At 36.3% G+C, this 20656-nt stretch overlaps 1 pseudogene; it reads right to left on the reverse strand.

Moving 5' to 3' along the window:
- Positions 1-19745: 19745 nt before the first annotated feature.
- Positions 19746-19864, reverse strand: LOC111736203 (annotated as a pseudogene).
- Between the last annotated feature and the right edge of the window lie 792 nt (positions 19865-20656).

The raw sequence follows: 20656 nt of genomic DNA on the forward strand, positions 1-20656 counted from the left end.
GTTGGTAAGCTCATGTTACCGTCAGACCTTTTACCTGAACTGAGTGGAGAACTAGCAAATTCCAAAGTGTCACCTGAAACCCCTGCTGCTTCCCTGTCGTCCCTTTGAAGCAAACTTAAGCTGTTAAATTGTGGGGCCTCTAATTTTTAAAGTCGTATTTATGTGTAATTCGTTTTTGCAGCTCTGCAGTGACAACATGTTGTCAAGGTGGATTAGCTCATTTTCTAAATTGGTATTTGTATTGGAATTCCTCACTGAATGGATTGTTTTCTTCTTGAAGCTCTCAGACCCCTTGTAGCAACGGTGGTTGAGGTGGCCAGGAAGCATGCACTGATACATATATTCTTTAAAAACGAAGCCCTTACCCATTTACAAACTCAGTTTAGTCTACCATGAGCTCTCTCAAACCAGTAAAACCTTTCAAGTCAAAGACTTAGGCCAGGCAACGAGACCCCACCATCCTGGGACTTGTGGGTTGGTTCGGAATCTCTGCTTAATCGAGCCGCTGACTACAACTTGCAGATGTCAGCTGAATGGAAATCAAATGTGAAGGTTCCAAGGAGCCTCTCTGCAGCACAGCTGATTCATTGTGACTGTTTTTATGGTTGGTCATGATGCGTACAGTATGTGAGGCTCCATCTGCGGGGGTGTCTGCCCACCAGCCTCTCTGCCACACTGGTGGAGGTGGCCCCCACCGGAATGCAATGGGAATGGAGCTGCAGATGCCTCCCGTTAGCCCAATTCCTTTTGACAATGTTCACATTCAGTTAGGGCCCAAAGTGCTTGTACTTGTCAGTTGAGATAAATGATGAAGAAAATAGTTCCCCTGTGGAAAGTGAAACGGAATGGCCAAAGGAAAGACTTTTCTTTACTATTCCTCCATGCTCCACTCCTAAGCACCCATCCTTAGAAAACAACTCCTGCATTTTCAAATTCTCTTTCTGTTTGCCAGATGATGACTGCTGGAGAAAAGACAACTGACCTGCAGGGGCATTCAGTATCATGAGCTGTTCTCTTTTTGAAAGTTTAGGGCAAGTGAAACTGATTCTGAAGGAAAACTAGTAGGTCAGGGACAGTATTGCTGCTTAGACAAGTCCCCCCAAAATGCTGGATTTGAATTTCGTAGTTTGTGTCTTATATAACCCCCTTTGCTAAATAATTTAAAGCACTGTCCAAATACTACTTTTCCTCTTGATGAAAGCCCATCAGTAAATGTGGCAGTCTTTTTACTAGCGGTTTGTAGATTTTCTAATATGTAGCTCTAGACCTCTCTTGTCCATTTCTTTTCTTTGAGACACTAGCCTCCCTTCTCCTCAGAGGTACTTGTCGTAGGCAAATATACTACATTCCTGATTTCATAGGTTCCTAATGCCATCATTACACGCAGTTCGCCACCTCCTCGTCATTTAGTGCTGCCTTCTCTGATTGATGGAAACGTTTTATTTATCATACCAAGTAATTTAAGGCAAGGCGCATGAAATAAACTCCAAGTTAAAATGGCGAAGCCTCTTCCCTCTAGGATTTGCCTTTTGTGTCTCAGCTATAGTACCCTGAAATGGACACCTGTAACAAAATGTTATGACATGTCATATCATGACACATGGTATCATGTCATGTTCCCATTTCAACAAATAATTATTTATTGATTAAAATTTTGCCATTGGACTTTTTTCACTTGATATTATCTCTTCTCTGTACATTAATATAGTTTTACTTGGGCAGTATGTTTTTCTAAATATATAGGATCTTTGGATAGTGCCCATTTGAACTAAGAAGGATATAAACTATTGCTGGATCTAGTTAATTTGTTTTACGCAAGGTCTTAAATAAGTCCTAACTGGATGTAAATTTATATTAAATAATGTTGATGGTTTTCAGATATTTATTTTTTAAAGTGTCTAGAGGCTGAGTGGATTTTTATTGCATTCGGTAGTAAAAGTATAGTATGTGATTGTCATATTAGATCAGTGGTTATCAGATCTGGATTTCTTAGGTCCTGTTGAAGCCTATTGATAGTACATTTATTTATTTGCACATTTACAAGTGTTGTATTAATTTTTTCTAAATTTACAATAATATTGCAGTAATGTTATAGAGTATTATTTTGGAGATCACTTCTGATTGCCCCAGTTCATACACATGCCTCTGAACCAGGTAAGTTGATTATTTCAAGTACAAATTAAATTCTTTCCATGCATTTGAATCATTGTCACATGTAGAGATGTCAGAGCATATAGCTCTATGGGATGCAAATAGGGTCAGCTGGAATGTAGGAAGCACCTATAATTAAATAGGACTTAATTCAGAATCCATTATGGATTTATTATCTCTTACTAGGTGCCAAGGAGGATAAAAGATGGTAGATGGTGGTAAGATAAGCATATATTATTTACTGTCAAATTGAACAATATGTTAATAAGTACTGTAGAAGCTCAGAGAAGTGAGAGATTAATGGCTCCAGAAAATGGTAAGATATAAGTACAATTTGGAAAAGCAGAGAGGAAAGGAGAAGGGTGTGTGTGTGTGTATAGCAGATGTAATGTTTGCTGCCGAAACTGAATATGGGATGTTTGAAAGACCCCAAGGAGATCAGCTTGATTGGAACAGGAAACTTGGGCTGGGAAATATAGAAGACAGTTGTTCAAATGGATATTGAAGAATATGACTGTCGAGGAGGTGCTGAGGAGGCCGGATTTATCCCGGAGGCCATAGTGCACTAAAGAGCCACTTGCCCTGATGAAAGTGTATGTTTGCGTAGGGGAAATGGGTTAATATTCATTAAGTGCTAATATGTGCTAAGTATAGTTCTAAATGTTTACATACATTTTCGCATTAAACCTCATGATGAAGATGAAGTGGATATAATTATTCGAAGTCGGTATAGTTATTCCAGTTTTCCTGGATACTGAGGCTGAGAGAAAACATAGTTCTTCCCTAAGACTCTTTAGCAACTAAGTTGTAGAACCAGAAACTGAATCTTAGACTACTTGGCACCAGTCTTCAGGGTCTTTGGGGAAACTCTATGGAGAAATTTGTGACTCATCATTTAAATATCATGGCTCTCTAGTTTGTACAACTTTCCAGTTAGAATATATTGTGCAGATATTTGATTTAACACATAACTTGTTAAGGGCCGCTTAGCATCTGCTTGCCAGTTTTAATGTAGCTATGGTTGATTAAAGTGATAGACCAAGAAAAAGAGCATAGTCCTTTAAATAGTTCCAAATAGTTTTTCGTTTAAACTATTACCTCTTAGTTTTAAACACTTGTGAAATTTTTCTTTCAATACTTTATTTTTACTTTCTAGTCATTATGAAACGTTCAGGATTGACAGGCTGATATTGAAGTATTGTTGCACAGATAACTTTCTTTAAATCATAATTGGGCAATATGGCAGCCTAGAGAATGTGCCTGGCAGACCTCCTGTTAGAGGGAAGTAATTGACCAAGGGCCGCAGATGCTGAGCTTTGAAATTCAGAGCCATGTTTGTCCTGAGGCCTCACTTCCCATGGGCTTGCCTGCCAAAGATTGTATCCTGCGTGGACACCATTGTTCCTAGAGCCACCAGACTTCTTTGTCAGCTAACTTTGCCTGAAGGACCTACCCAGGCTTTTGTTCCACCTTTCTGAGACTACAGGGCAATCTAGGTCAATCCACCCAGGGATCTCTATTTTCTCCTCCCCTCCTGGTCCGATGGTTTCTCTGGCCTTTTTTGACTCTCTCCCTATTTCCTTTCACACAAGCATTTCCCCTAATAAAATTTTTGCACATTTTATCTCATTTTGGAGTCTGCTTCTCAAAGGACCGAGACTAACAGAGACATAGTAATACAACTCTCCATTTTCACAAACATATAAAATTTGAAAAACAAGATAAAATAAATGTATGATCTATCTATATAAGAAACCAATGGAATCAGAATAAAGTTCACACAAGAATATTTTAAGGGGGAAGTTTTAGATTTTTTTCTTGGTTTGCATATGGATCTCTTATTTTTGAAAAAAATTATACACAACTCTAAAAACATTTTGAGAAAAGGAAAATGTCTATGATCACATAATCATACAATTTATTTTTATTTTTGCATATAACTTATTAGCTTTAACTACATATATTTGTATTTTATGTAATTGGCTAATATATGCATACCATTTTATTGTCTGCTTTTTAACTTAATAAACATTTTCGATGTGTCTAAATAGTTTGAATATATGTTTCATGACTGCATGATATCACAATAGTTCCAAATTCCAACTATTATTCTTATATGGTGAACTTTCACATTGTTCTACTTTTTTTTTCTTATTATAAATCTTCTTCTATAATCTTTCTTAGAACACTTGGTTATGTTGAAATATTTCCTGAGCGTAAATTCCCAAGATGAGGTTGGGGCCAAAGGAGATGATAATCTTATGTCACTTGCTATATTTGGCTATTTCGCTTTTCTGGAAGGATAACATCATGCCACCAGTAGAAAATAAGAATTCTAAATTCAGCTTCACCTCACCAGTACTGAGTGTTGGGCATTATATGTTTTTCTCATCTGTTAAATAAATTAAAAAAATATGCTGTAAGCCCTTTAAAATTTGTACTTATTTAATTATTAACAAAGATAAACATTTACAATTGATACATATTCAAAAATAAAAGAAAAATGGCATTTAATTAAAACAAAAGGATTTACAGTAGATTTGAATATTGATGTATTGATTCATTGTTATCTAAGCAAGAAAAAGTACATATATTTTCCTTTTCTTAGGAATACTTGCTTTGTGCTCTTAAAGGAGTGTTTCTTCTCTTGAGTATCAAACAGCTATTCTTTTTTAGTTTCAGAACACTGAAACAAAACAATAGGCACATTTTACACTAGCAGGTAGAACACATAAACATTGTAGATAACTTTATTTAGCATTATTTATTCATCATCTTTTTACCTCAGGAAAGCAATCACAGAAATTAGAAAACCACTTATAGGTTTTATAATGGGATCTCATCATCCCACATGCATATTCACATTTCTAAGACCAATAAGAATATGCACACAAGCCAGCCCCCTGTGAAAGGAAGGCAGGCAAGACTGAAATTTCATATGGGCACCAGAGCCTCATTTTACTCTGGAGCATAGTTCCTTTTCCAGAGAGCTATCAGTCCATTCGTTTGGGACCTGGAAGGTAATTTCCACCTTTTTTGTTTTGAATGGGTGAACACTGAAGGAGAATTTAGGAAGGGACAGCTTCGGACTATCCTTTTTGAAAATTCTATCGGAGATCTTCCTGGGATTTTTTTTTTTTTTTTTTAATGAAACAATCCTGCTGCTGGTACTGCTTCTAAAATACATTTACCCAAACTACTCATTTTATTAATGAAGCAACTGCAATATGAAATACGTCTTCCCAAATCATGTAGTCATCAACAGAATTATGTAATCACTACACTAAATTTTCCTATGACAACATGCCTGACTCTCCTATTAGAATGAAAGCTCTTAGTAGCAATGTATTGATTATTATTTTATCTCATGAAACTTCTAAAAAATAACTGACATTCAGAGGATGCATCCCATTTGGTAAGAGAAGCATTTTACATGCTTTATATTATTTAATGCTCACAACAACTCAGTGAAATAGGTACTGTTATTACCTCCATTTTATTAATGAGGAAATCGAGACTTACAGAGGTTAAGCAACTTGCTCAGGGATGCACAGTCATTTGTGGCAGAGCTGGGATTCAGATCAGTCTGTTTAACTCCAGAGCTTAAATTCTTTATTACAACAGTACATGACATTAAAATCAGTTTGACCTGTGCTTTTATGTTCATCCCATTATTTCATAGCTGTGTCATCTTTGATAAATTATATAACTTAATGGAGCCTCAGTTTCTTCATTTGTAAAATAAGCATATGATACTAACCTTGGGGCTTTTATAAAGATCAGTTAGGATGATTAATTTTAGATCATTAAATCCATGAGTAGGACAGTGTCTGTGTTTTTCATTGTGTGTCCTGTGGTGCAGCCAGTACCTTACATTGTGTGAGAGACATAGTTGGTCCTCAGTAAATATTTGTTGAATAAATGAAAGAATGAACTTATGTAGCATCTGGCATACAGAAGGTGCTCAACTTATGTTAGTGTTTGTCCAGTCATATGTCTATTTTTGCAATCACCGTAGTTTAGCATTATCTCCTTGAATTGTTTTCTTGATTTTTGGGGGGCAGCATGTCTCCTTCAAAACTTCTGCAATGATTTCAGTGTTCTCATTAAGTGTATCTTTAACTCTTGTCTTTGCTTACCTTATTTGCAGTTTGTAGCAGGACTCAATTACTGATTTAATATAAAGAGTAAGAAGAGAAATCAATAAGGTTTCCTGAGTCCCAGTCCTGAGTATCTTAGTGGATGGGGTGTTAGTGAAGGCAGTCATAGAAGGGATAACTGTCATATGTGGGATATAGAGTTATATGACAAAGTAAGCTAGGTGTGGCATGAACAAGGCCCGGATGAAGGTGCTTGAAATGTAAAGTGGTAGGTGGAGAAGACATTTAGAAGAACCAACAGGATTTGATAATTAGTGAAGTTAGATTTTAGAAATCAAGGAAGAGAGAAGACTGCCATTTCTAGATAGGGTAAACAGAAAAGTAGAGGTATGTCAACAGAAACAGAAAAATAGAAGAAACTGATTTTGAGAAAATATTGCTGAAATACTGTTTTATTTATGTTGAAGGGCAAGAATAATTACAAAAAGAGCCATTATTGTAAAGGGTAGAAATACAATTATTCATTTAGAGGTTGCTGAGATATTTTCTTCTAAGTAAATGTCCCTAGAATGCCTTGCTTTTTGCATATGGATCTTTTTTTTTTGCATGTTGTTTTATAATTTTACTGCAACTATTCAATATTCTAAGTTATCGTTTCTATTGTCAGCTTCTATCAATGAACTTGTGTTTTATATTATTTATTGAGTAGATAACTGTGTTCTAGGCACTATGCTAAATGTTTTCATGCATTAACTCATTTAATTATCTAAAACTCTCTATGAATATAGGCACAGTCATTTTGTGTTTTGTAACCAGTTTCCAGTAAGATTTTTCTACACTTTTCAAAAAGCCCTCACCCTGCTGTGCCTTCAAAGCCCAAAATTCCACAAATAGTATGTTCAAGGCACTTTAAGCATTGATTAACATTTTACTCAAAACTATCTCATCGCCTGGTTTCAAAGCCACTTCCATATTTTAGATTTCTGTTACAACAGCACCATACTTTCTTTTCTAAAATCTGTGTTGGTTATCTATTGCTGTATAACAAATTACCCTCTGAATTAGTTGTTGAAAAACAACACACATTTATCTTAGTTTCTCAGAGTTAGGAATCTAGCAGTGGCTCCACTGGGACCTTTTACAAAGCTGTAATCAACTGTTGGCCAATATGCAGTCATCTCAGGATATGACTGAAGAAAAGCCAATTTCAAACTCACGCACACAGCTGTCAATAGGACACAAGATTTACTTCTAAGTTCACACAACTGATTGTTAACAAGCCTCATTTCCTTGTTGCCTGTTGGCAGGAGATGTCAGTTCCTTGCTATATTGGCTTCTCCATCATGCTGCTTGCTTTCCCCGAAATGAGAGACATGATGGAGAAAGAATGTGATAGAGAACCTACAAGATGGAGATTGTAACCTAATCTCAGAGGTGACATCCCGTTTGCTTCTGATGTATTCAGTTTCTTAAAAGTGGGTAACTAAATCCAGCCCACATTCCAGAGGATGAGGATTCCATAAGAGCATGAATACCAATGAGGCAGGAACCATTGGGGGCCAACTCAGAGGTCTCCCACTAGAAGGAGAAAGCTGAATCACAGAGAGGGAAGTAGCTTGTAGGTAAATCACACAATAGGTGCATCTGACTCCAGAATTTCAGCTTTTGGCAACTACATTATACTGTTGCCATAAATATGTTGTATTCTAAGGATAATCTGCTTGTTAAAGAAATACTAGGCCCCCTGAAAGACTTATTCGTTGGAGTTAAGCATGTCAGGTTACTGCAGAGAAGTTTAGAAAGATATTTTCTTCTTATTGTTCGTTTTATGTCAGGTTACTTCAGAGACATTCAGAAAGATGTTCTTGTTGTTTTAGCTTACATTTGAGTTGGATTTCAATTGTTAGACTTTCAGATAACTATGACATCGCTGTAGTTTTACAACAAAGACCAAAAAATGTCGAGCCAACATTTTTACTCTTTCACTTTAGGATTCCGAGCACAATGAGAGGAAGGATATGGCTCCATGAAAATACTCTAGAAGAGGCAAAGACAAGATCCAAGGCAGATACCAATATGCAATCTTACACAAACTTTAAAACCAGAATTGAATAATATGTATGAGAGGGAGAGGGATGCAAATTAATGTATCCTATTGTCTGCTTTTAAATTTTCAAATAAAACATACAGTGTGAGAGCAAATAGCATGTTTGTCAAAATTAAATTTCTTTGGTTCCTTTAGAAAGCTTTGCTTAATATGCAGCAATCTGATTATATTCAAGTAGAAGCTTCAGTTAGCTTCCTTGTAGAGGTTAAGAAGCCTCAAGTTATTTTAGAATAGTTTCAAGTTTTCAGGACAACATTCATACTCTTTTTTTTTTTTTTTTTGGTAGATATTTCTCCCGCACTATGGGGCACCGCGAGAGTACTCACTGTAAGTGTTTCCACTGTGAAAGGCTCAGTGGAAAAAGAAAGTTCGGTGGAATAAGTCTGTAAATAAATAAGTTTGTGAGGTGCAGAGTAATCTGTTTGTGTTGGGCATAGTCATAAGCTGACAAAAATAAAAAATTGTGCTACTCTAGCTGTGATCCCACAACTCCTCTCAAATGAGTTGCTGCTGCCCAGGGGAGTAGGCATGAGAAAGAAAACATTTCTCTAGGCTCTGCCCTAAGGAGGTGAACTTGCCTTGTCCCCTCTTTCTTTACTGTCCTTTCGGTGGGCTTCCCACCAGGCAAACCATCTCATCATCCTGAAGAAGAGCAATTTCATCTCTGTTCCTGTTTTTCTCCTCTGGCAATCAGAATTTAGTAGGCTGTATTCTACCTTATTTGTCCTGTTGGCAGACTTGAAGTGGTCAAAATCACATATAGTTTCTCATCAGTTTTAGGGAGAGATGCTCATAGACCACTGAGAGAAAAAAATGATTAATAAGTAATGAACTATAAGATGTGACAAATGCTATACGGACATTATAAAATGCTAAAGGAGTTCACAAAAAGTAATGACTCCGCATGAGAGAATGTGCTTGCTATTCTCTTTTTGTGCCCTTCATATCTATGTGTCATTCTTCTTTTCTTGCTGTGTATACTAGGAAGCTGAAGCTGACCTCTGTGGGCTTCATAACAGGCTTCTCTTGTCCCTTCTTTTATGCTTGGGTTTGGCCAATGGGAGGTACCAGCAGGGTGCAAGATGAGAGAGGTCAAGGTGTTTATTTCCCTGGTTCTTGCCCTGCTGGACCAGTTTGCTATTGGCTTCATTTCTTACCAGTTTTTGAGTTTTAGTTCTTTCCTGCAGCTAAGCTCTCATTGAATTCCAATAATGGCTTCTACTTCTTTTATCAGAGGGTTTCCCAAGGATGTCACTGTTCCTTGCTAGTCTCTCTTAACTCTACCTGCTTATGCTCACCTTAATTATCCTTTCTGAGTGTGTCATCTCCTTCCTACCGGGTCCCTGAATCCAAACTGACTGAATAAATGAAAAGAATGAATCATTGCAAAAAAGGACATCAATTACAGGATCTTATCTAGCTTGGAAAGACATCTGGGGAGAGAGTGCTGTATGTTCTTGAAGTCATTTCTGAGAGGAGTTTTGAACCTTTTCAAGATAGACATAGACTGTGCCCTAGTCATGTGACACTTATCAAATACCACAGTGAATTGTTGGCTTTCTTTTCATGTCTCTATGCCTTGTCTCACCAAGAGGAAGAAAGACAATTAAAAACAAAATGAAACAAAACTACTATGTATTTTGCCTACTGGTAGAGCTGTCAGATTTAGCAAAAGCAAAATAAAACAAAACCCAAAAATAGGATGCCCAGTTAAATTTAAATTTCATATGAACAATGATGAGTTTTTTTTACTATAAGTATGTTTTTATCCAAATATTTCATGAAACATACTTATACTGTATTTTATCTGGTAGTTCTCTCTATAGGGCCTTTTACACAGCGGACATGCTTCTCAATTGACAGATATAGGTGTTGCAAAAAACAAAAGTCCTCCAAAATAATCATGCATTGGCCAAAGATTGCCATAGGCAAACTGTGTTAGAAGTCATCAAGCATCCCTGAGGGGTACATACTCTGTCTCTATTCACTTCCTTGGTCCTAACATCCTTTGTATCATCAAACTGTATCTATATTTTGGTTCCTTCAAGCTATGTATTGGCTAAGGAGCCTGTGGAGAAGGATAAAGAGTGTTTTGGTTTGCATAGAAGGATGTTCAAATTCTAGTTCTTCTAGTGGATAGCACTGAGACCTTGGGCAAGTCATTTAAGCCCCCTCAAACTTCAGTTTCCTTAACTGTTCAATGACAAGCATTATGCTGCATTGGTTGATAGAGGTTAGAGCTGAAGCAGGTTGAGTGCCTAGCATAGTACCTGCAACACAACAGACACTAAAATCTCAGAAAAGTTTTTTTTTTTGGTAACAATCTTTTTAGGGGGCACAGAGATTATACCAGGCCAGTGGCTTGATTTTGTAGATAAAACTATCTCTTAACTGAAGAACCATCATTGGAGTAGAGAAATCATGTAAAGAAATACAAATTGGACCTTTTCAAGACCCTTTAAATCTTAAGATTGTATTATTACAAAATTTTATTGCAAAATTTTAGCCAACTCTGATAGCATCAGCTATGAAAGAAGCATTTTAAAACATGAATTCAGGTCTTGTACGTTAGCTAAGAGAGCAGTTAATTTTTATGAACACGGTATTGCTTCGAGCTGTTAAGCACGATGTCTTTAAGTACATCCTATAAGAGAATCTTTTCAAACATGTACACTCACAAAATCTATTTTACCTTCAAATCTTGCCAAATATCTATCACTTTTGTAAATTGCTCTATTTTTTGTACTCAGAAAGGTATTTGGCTCTATCTCAAAATTTGAAAATCATTAAAGGAAAATAGTAAGTGATTACAATAATTCTTTAAGCTTTCGATTAATGTGTGGTTCAATTTGACAGAATGAGATAGAGGGATTTCATTTTATAGATTTGCTTGTTGGAAAGAAGCTAATGTTGTACAGATGGTAAAAGATGGTTTAAAAGGATTAAAGAAAACAAGAATTCTTTGAAGATGCACTTCATACCTTTATGTATAAAAAGATTTTCTAGTCCTTATTATATTTTTAGAAAATTTGCTTTCCATGGAGAAGTACCAAATACATGGCATAATTATGTAAATGACTTATAGGAAAAGGTAATAACAGATGGAGAATCAGCACACCAGGTTAGTTTGAGTTCATATATGTAACTAAACATTTTAGTTCTCAGTTCATCAGTTTCATCTACGATATATTAGTTAAATATATCAGTTCTCAGTTTCATCTATGATATAAGGTACTTTGGACTGGATCTTTTTTTCAAAATATTTCGTGACATTAAGATTCTCTACTATATATTTTGTGCAGTATAAGCAAATGATTATTTTAAAGCTTATAAGCAAACGATTATTTTAAAGCTTGAATTACCTGCAGTTATCAAAAGTTCTGAGAACTGGGTTAGATGAAGCCAAGAGTTAGCAATATCTGAGGAAGTCCAACCTAATTAGAAGGTGTACCTTTGGTCCCCTTGAGTGACCATACCCTTCTGTAGTGTTGCTTCATGCCATGGAGTCCAGGCACTCCTGTTTCAGTGATATGTGTTCTATTATGATGGTGTCTGGGGACGCAGAGCTAGATAGTTCTGATGTTATTTTAGGCTGGAGTGTGAGGCCCAGAAATAAGCCAGCTAGTGACAGATCTAATGAGGTCAATTGCATGATTTTCTGTGAGGCTAAGTGAAGGCAAGTTTGTAAAACACTGGGTTTGCATTGCTGTTTCCATCTTTCATTTCCAAATAAATTCAATAATAGTCCCAAAGCACCAGCCAAAAGAGTATGCTGAACGAAATCCTTTCAAAAAGATCTTTTCTTGAAAAATTTTATGAAACAGCAGCAGCTATTTAAAGCAGCACGTATGTTATTTTCCATGCGATAACTGAGCCAAAGAAATATGCTTTTTCATTGGTGTTATCTTCCCAAATTCTAGATGTCTTTATAGATGTACTATAGCTAGAGCTGAAATATTTGTATTCCAAATGAGCTTTTAAAAGATTCAATTCTTGTTATCCCAAACCAAGATTCCAATAAAAACAGTTTGGACTAGCTAGCATGATTTTATGGTTCATATCACCAGAGACCAAATATAAAACTTGAGGAATATGTTTTGCAAGAGAATTATACCTTTTCCCACACATTACCATTTTAAAAGCCTAGCACTTCAATATTTTTTCTCAGTCATCATGGCGGCAAATTGCTTACATGAATAACTGTCCAACTAAAATTAATGATCACTAGCAAAGAGAGCACGAATAGTCAATTTGGAATATATCAACATATCTGTTTCTGTTTGGTGCCATAGAATAAAAACAACAATTAAAACACCACCACCTGGCTCCCATTTAAAAAAGAAAAATTGGACTATAGATTTGCAATGCTGACCTCCTGAGACAGAAAGGTGAGTAAGAGGTGTTTGTTTATGAGTGATGCAACCAATTTTCAGAGAAATACAATGTTTGTTAAGGGCAAATTGTATTTTAACCTCTTCTTAGGCTGGGGTTGGAAACTTTGAGATGCTATTTGTCATATCCTGATATGACAAACTTGGAAAGAAGAGTGGTTTGAGGCTCCCACACAGGCCCAAAGACGCTTGGATTCTCAATTCCAACCCCACCTCTGTTTACTGTAGCCAACAGTAGTTTAGGGAACAAATTAGGATGCCTTGGACTTTTCAGAAATTGGCCTATCTCAGTTGGCTTAAAATTAACCAAGAAGATTTGTAAAATAAAGACCAATGAACACTAAACATTTTGAGAAGTGCAGTTAAAATAACAGCACTATTCTTTCTCTTTGAAGAAGTCTATCATTTTCAAAAACAGCATATATTGTGGATTACCAATGAGAACTTTTGAAACTAAACTATCAGTTGTTTTACTTTGAAATTGACTTAAATGCAACACCTGCTAAAGTGTCAGGTTTGTACTCAGTGAGTGGCCTTGTGATGTGGCATCTTTGTCCATCTTCTGTCTTAATGTGTCAGCTCCCTGAGGCCAAACACATCATCTTCAATATCCCTCGTTACTAGATAAGTAGATTGCAAATGCTAAAAAGATTGGCTGACTGACATATGTTGGCCATTAACAAAATTAAAATAAAAATGTGGAATTATTTAATGGGTACAGAGTTTCAGTGCTGTAAGACGAAAAAGTTCTGGAGATGAATGATGGTGATGGTTGTACAACAACATGAATGTACTTAATACCTCAGAACTGTACATTTAATGGTACATTTTATGTTATGTATATTTTAAGACAAAACGATGGCATTTTATTAAAGGGGATGGAAAATGGTAAAAGGGAAATTCAGACATATTTTCATGTGTCAGTTCAGAATTTCAGAATTCTTTTTCTTGTTGTTGTTTTTTTTCTTTGCTAACATCAAAGTGACTGATCACTAAGCAATGGGGCTGTTAAGATCTGCCATTATATGTAGCCTGAAAATGTTTCCTTTTAGTTTTCTTGACTTGGAAGTTTCTTATTTTCTTATCTTATATGATACAGACAAAAAAGAAAGAGTAGGAGAGAAGGAGAGAGAGAGAGAGAGAGAGAGAGAGAGAGAGAGAGAGAGAGATTAGAAAATGATTAAGATTTTATTAATTATAAGATTACCACATTTGAGCCACAGCATATACCATTGCTAGAGATGCCTGACCTGCTGATCCAGTCCAGTAGCTGTATCACTGCAGAGACCAACATCATCTTTCTGAAATCAGTCTGGGGTCATGTCCAGCTCTTAGTATCCTTTTTCAGATGTGGAGGTCTATGCCAAGATGTTCTGAATTGATGAGAGAATTGTGACCAAACAATGTGGGCAGAACCAATGGAGTTTAGAAATGGGTAGTCTTACATCTAGAAAAAGGAAAAAAGAAAAAAAAACCTTCTAAAATTCCCAGCAATGAATCTTTTTGATATGGTTAATTGTTCATATTATAACTATTCTGGAAAAATTATTCTGCGCATGTTAACATTATCCCGTGTGTGATTTAAGGCAATAGCTATATACATTTAGTTTGCATTAAACAGCTATATGTATTTATATAACTGTAAATGGAATAATAGATTAATACTCACTCCCTCCCCCAAACTTTTTTGGTTTCTTAGGATATAAAATTGTGGCATGTTAAAATATAAAAAATGATTTTATGCAGTTTTGAAACTATTGGAATGAAATAAAAAAGCAATAACAAGTCAAAGATGTTGGCTTATAATGAACAAAACAAAGCTGGATTTTAATAATTTGAATTTTAACATAACATTCGAATGTTGTAATAATTAAGTTTGTTTCTTTTGTGAAAAATGCAACTAAATGAATGTCTTCCAAGAATAATCTTTAAAGTACATGAACTAAACTTGATAGCTTTTATTTGGTGTTTAAGTTGATGAGATGCCTAAAACATATCCTTGCATAAACCAGCTAGTAAATGCAAATGTAGATAATATTTTTGAGAATACATCTTTTTTAATGATTTTGTATATAGTATAAAAGGTAGAGTATTTTATAGAATAAGAGGACTAGAATGAGTGTGTAGAAATTGGAAATTCTTCTTTGAAAGCTGTTTTTGACCTCAATGTGTCCTGTGGCAGGTGGCGGACACTGTATCATAATACCCTAACTTATTTGACAGTTCCCTTTAATAAAAAGTTTAGTGCAGAATAGGGCATATATTCTATTCCCTAGATTCAAGAAAGTCCCACTGAGCTCATTTCATAACCATTCATGCATTACTGCTTTTGAATAAGACAATTAATATTGTTAGGTTTTCTTGCCTCTCTGTTTGTATTTATCTTTAAAAATGTTTTAAAACATAACTGTTGCTAAAAAAATCATGGGCCCATTTATAACAATATCAAAATAACATTTATGTCATAGTTAAGTGGCAGTTGACCTCAAAATAGAAGAGGAATCTGGGCCTTTCCATCAAGTCATAGAAAACCAAAAAACTACAATCTAGGCTCCGCCTAATTTATATTATATTTATGGTTGAGAAGAAAGAGAAGTTTAGGATTGTGATTATGAATGTAAATTGGTACCCCTTGGCAAGAAAACACTGGAATTGACATCTTACAAAACTAGGAGTGAATTATAGAAAGACAACATCCTAGAAAGATACCTAAATTAAAAGAAAGTCCTATAGATTCTATTCCAATTCTGCTGTAATTATCTGCAACATCCATTATATTAAGCATATAATAATTAGGCAATAGCGCCCATAGTACTATTATCTGGGAAATGTTGATACAGGAAATGTTATCACAAGGTACATATAAGAGTAACTTTTTTCATTTTAAGATGAAATAGCTAACATTTTGAGGCCTCAAACTTTGTTTAAAGCACCAATTCTGCATGTTATTTCATTTAATCTTTGCAACATCTCTATGAGGATTTACTCTCTTTACAACTTTCATATACAGCAGTGTCACTATTGTCATCATGTTGCACATACATCTCAATTACTAATTTATCTTAAAACTGAAAGTTTGTACCTTTCACCACCTTTATCCAATTCCCCCTCCCTCCACCCTCTTCCTCTGTAACTACAAATATGATATTTTTTCCATGAATTTTTTTCTTCTTTCCTTCCTTCTTTCCTTCTTTTTTTGTTTGATTCCACATAGAAGTGATATCAGACAAATATTGTATGTCTTTCTCTGTTTGACTTCTTTCACTTGTCATAATGCCCTCAAAGCCCATCTATGTTGTTGCAAATGGCAAGATTCCCTACTTTTTATATCTGAATAATATTTCATTATACACACACACACACATATCACAACTTCTTTATCCATTTATCTGTTGATGGACACTTAGGTTGTTTCCATGTCTTGGCTATTGTATATAACCCTATTATAAATAAGTAGGTGAAGCTATCTTTTCAAAATAGTGTTTTGATTTTTTGAGGACCCTCCATTCTGTTTTCCGTAGTCACTGTACGAACTTATGGTTCCACTAGCCGTGCAAAAGTATTCCCTTTTCTCCATATTTTCACCGATATCTGTTATCTCTTGTCTTTTTGAGGATAGCCATAGAATGCTATTCCAAAAGCTAAAATACAAAGGTGATTAACTCAAAAACTGAAGTCTGTACTGAAGACCCTAAAGTAAGTAATGGACACCCCGGTACAGGCCCCAGGGCACTACCTCTTCCTGGTAAGAAGACACCGGACACTGGCTTTGAACTCATTGCTCTTATATTAAGTATGTTTAGGAAGTTTAGATCTTTCTTATTAATGAGCATGGGGTCAGTCATCTCCCACAAACCCCCTATTTGACTTCATTAAACCTGGTAATATCAGTGTCAAGGTTTTGTTTTCCAGAACAAAGCCAGGCAAAAAATTGTCTTTTAGATATTTGAATTATTATGTATCATGTTAAATATGACATGTCTCTGAGTCTCAGCTTCTTAACCCCTATAATGAAGGAATTCAAGCAGATGAAACTTAAAGGCCATTTTTACCATAAAAATTGTGGATTCCAAGTCATAATGGGGATCATAACCTGGTCTGGTTGTCTGAAATGGCTCTTCTCATCTTGGACGTAAACATTCACTTAGAGTTCTTACCTGAAGACATAGGATGAAATTTAGTTACATATGCGTACCCATTCATACTCCATGTTTGATGGGCATGGGAACACGGGGTAATTTTCCTGAACAGTCTCCTCTGTATACCCTCTTCAACTGATAGTATGGGAGGCCAGACCCTCTCTTGAGGAGGACTCTCTCAGAAGTAATCCATTTCTGGTTTTATCTTCCTTCTCCTAGAGCCACCCTTAACCCCAGGAAGAAAAGATACATGGACACCCTCATTGTCTCTAAACAACAGTAGTTACTGCCTAACATGTATTAGGTACCTGTAAGTTCTGTTGGACGGTATAGTACTGGTATGTTGTGGCTTTTTGTCAATGCCAATTGGCCATGACAATATAATTGTCTTGACTTGAAGCCTGAAGAGTGCCAAGAAAGGTACAATTTCTATACAATAATAGATTATTGAATCTCGCTGCTTTTTCTTTCACAGCCTTGTGAACACCAGATCTGGCAGATTTGAGTCACGGCCTGTAAGTTGATTTTCCAATGTTTTTCACTACGAGTGAACCCTGCTGGGCTGATCTGTTCTTCCACTTGTTCCTCTGGCACCTGCTCATGTGAAGGGGGCTCTTCAACATGACACATCTGTTGTAGCCTCACAGATTGTTTTGCTGTTTCAGATCTATGTGTGATGAAAAGTCCTTTCGTGTGGAAGTCATCCAGCCTCAACCACACAGTTCAACAATTTTGCTGAAAGGAGAACTGTCTTGGCTGCACTTGGTGAATCAGGATGACATTAGCAATCTTGCCTTGTTTCTGCTTTGCAGAAGCAGTAATCACAGCTTCTTTCCTATCCGTGGCCATACGGATACGTCATATGGTTTTCACGCTTGAGCTGTATTGGGTCTTATCTATTTGACAACACCTTCTTTGTAAGACTTCTATGAAGAAAGATGGCGTGAGTTGTATCTATGGTAACACAAAACCCTTAAACCGTGTTTCTATATATTTTCCATGTAGTCATCAATTGCAATTAAAGAAAGGAGAATGTTTTTGATGAAGATACAAAAATTGCTTGTTTGGTTTCTTTGTTCTTTGAATTATTGGTTCCCTCTGCTTCTTTTATTCAAGTTCTTTATTTTCTGTTTGTTTGAGTTTGTCAATTGCTATCGGGCATATATACAGGGAGACTAATAACCTTCTCTTGGTGGAACCTACTCTGGTTTTCACTGTACTGTGGATGAGTGAACATTTTGTAGTTTTTGTTGGCACTGTTAGCAAGCCCTAAGCCTAGAACTGGAGGAAATTTCAGTTTGTCCTTTGAACTTTATCGTCTGTGATTATGCTATAGCAGCTGCACACTTTGGGACTCTTTATTTGTGTTTCTAACTCAGACTGATAAGTCGATGACTTCTTGAAGATAGAGACCACAAATCACTCTTGTTTTGTATGCCCACCACCTGGCATTCTGTTTGCTTGATGGATAGATAGATGAGTGCATTAATCAATGAATGAATGAATAAGAAATTTAGGCCTAATATTTAATGTTGTTCATAAATGATATTGTAGGTAGATAGCTTAGTGAGATGAAGGGGTTTCCTTCATATATCTTGGGATGGTCAAAAAAAAATGTACTTGTGGTAAGTATTATCTGTCCTGCAACTCCAAGTTCTCGCCATCCATCGCACCTGTGCTACCTTTATTTGGCTCTCTGATAAGGCTGGAGTTCATGAATGGCCATACTCTGATAGCCACAATAAAATCCTTGACATCTCCAATAGCTCCAATCTAGCTGACCATCTCTTCTTCCTAGAAATCTCTCTTCCCTCTCCAAATTACACCTCTGAGCTGCTTCTTCTCACTGCTTCTTTCAATGGACTCTGTTCTTTTACCTCCCCGAATCCTGGTTTTTCTGAATATTCAGTCTGTCTCTTTTCTCTCAGTTTCTTCTCTCTCTTTTTTGGGGGGGCATCATCTGTCATCCATCATCTTTAGACATACCTGTGTCTGTTGCCCTGCCATCTTTTACATGACCCAAGTCCATATTTCTAATTGCTTGTTCCTAGCAATTCCTAGCTAGGTATCCTACCAGCTTCTCAAACTAAACATTTCTTCATTGTTTTATTGTGGGACAATTTTCAATCACCAGTTCCTTCTCACTTTCCTAGTTCTTTTGAGGATACTTTCCTGGTTTCCCAGCTCAAGGGCTTGGTATCATCTTTGATACTTGTGCTGTCATTTCTCCTTTACCAGTGAAATTCTGCAAATTTTCTTCCTTACCTATATCTCTCCAATTTGTGCTCCCCATTTCATACCATGACAGCCACTTTAGTTCCAATTTCACATTCCCTTCAACCATTTTCAGACTTGACGAACTATTCTTCCCACCTCCAGGCTCTATTTCAATCTGTAACTTGGGTCTATCAGGCTTTTGACATAATCTGTTATTCCATTCGGCCCCGGATAAACTTTAACCTTCATTTTCTGCCATGCCTCTACAGTCTCCTGTTAATGAAGACATCATAAATTATTATTTTCTGTTATTTCCATCATCATCCTACACTTTCATGTACATGCACATGCTATTTTCTTTAATTACAATGCTCTTTCTAACATATTTGCCTCACAAACTTGTGTTTATTTTTCAAGATTCAATTCAAGTATCACTTCCTCTAAATCAACAGTAACAATAACAACAATAAGCCCAAACAAACCACCTTTTATTATTCTTCTAGGAGAAGTTGCAATCATACCAATAATTAGAGTTCTAAAGAAAAAAGTCCATTTTTCTCTCTTCTCTCCTCTTGCTTTTATGGTATTATAAATACATGGCTACAATATAATTTATTTTATTATTTTTTTTTTCTTTTTACACCTACGGCACCTGTTATTCCTAGGTGGTCTCCCATCCAAGTACTAACCAGGCCCGACCCTGCTTAGCTTCCAAGATCAGACAAGATTGGGCACATTCAGGGTGGCATAGCCATAGACTATAATTTAATATGTTGTATTTAAATACTGATTTATATGTCTATCCTCCCATGCAACTGTGAGTGTCACAAGGGTGAGGACTTATCTTTGTTCTCTGATACTTCATGTGGCTCATAGTAGGCATTTTGTAAACACTTGCTGGATAATCTGTTAAAAATTTAGCTTCAATCATTGTTATATATATGGGAGATCCTAACTGTTGCTTTTCCCTCTGAGTTCTACCCAACTGAGAAATAGGCATAATGAAGCAGTGTGCGCCATCTATTTCATTGTTGGCAAAACCAGGTAAGAGAACTTGGCTGAGCCTCCTATTCCCATTCCTCTTTTAACTCATCCCCCAGGCACAGGTGATTAGGTTGGGACTGAGAGAGCAAAAGCCTGTTTCCTTAGTAGATAGTAGAAGTACGAGATGAATCCCTCACCCCATGTCTAGGGAAAGGTGGCCCAGGATGGTGAGAGACAGCCTGTTTGTTTTTATGGTACCCTCTGGAGATGTGGACCGATCAGAATGATCATTCTTCCTTCTGACGGGAGAAAGGAGAGTAGGATGACCAGCTGGTTCCAGGTTGACTAGGATAGTCCTCATTGTAGTACTGAAAGTCCCATGTCCCACAAACTCCCTTAGTCCAAGCAAACTGGGAAAATTTGTCAGAATAAAGTAGAAACAAAGAAAGAAACTCTCTTTTCAGTACTTGTGAGAGAACACAATTGCTGGGAAAGGATAATATTAGAGTGAAAAAAGTTCTCTCTAACTATTATGTGCTTTAATGTGCCAACTATGAATGGTTTCCC

Source organism: Pteropus vampyrus, unplaced genomic scaffold, assembly GCF_000151845.1.
Source record: "Pteropus vampyrus isolate Shadow unplaced genomic scaffold, Pvam_2.0 Scaffold18, whole genome shotgun sequence".
Classification (NCBI taxonomy): domain Eukaryota; kingdom Metazoa; phylum Chordata; class Mammalia; order Chiroptera; family Pteropodidae; genus Pteropus; species Pteropus vampyrus.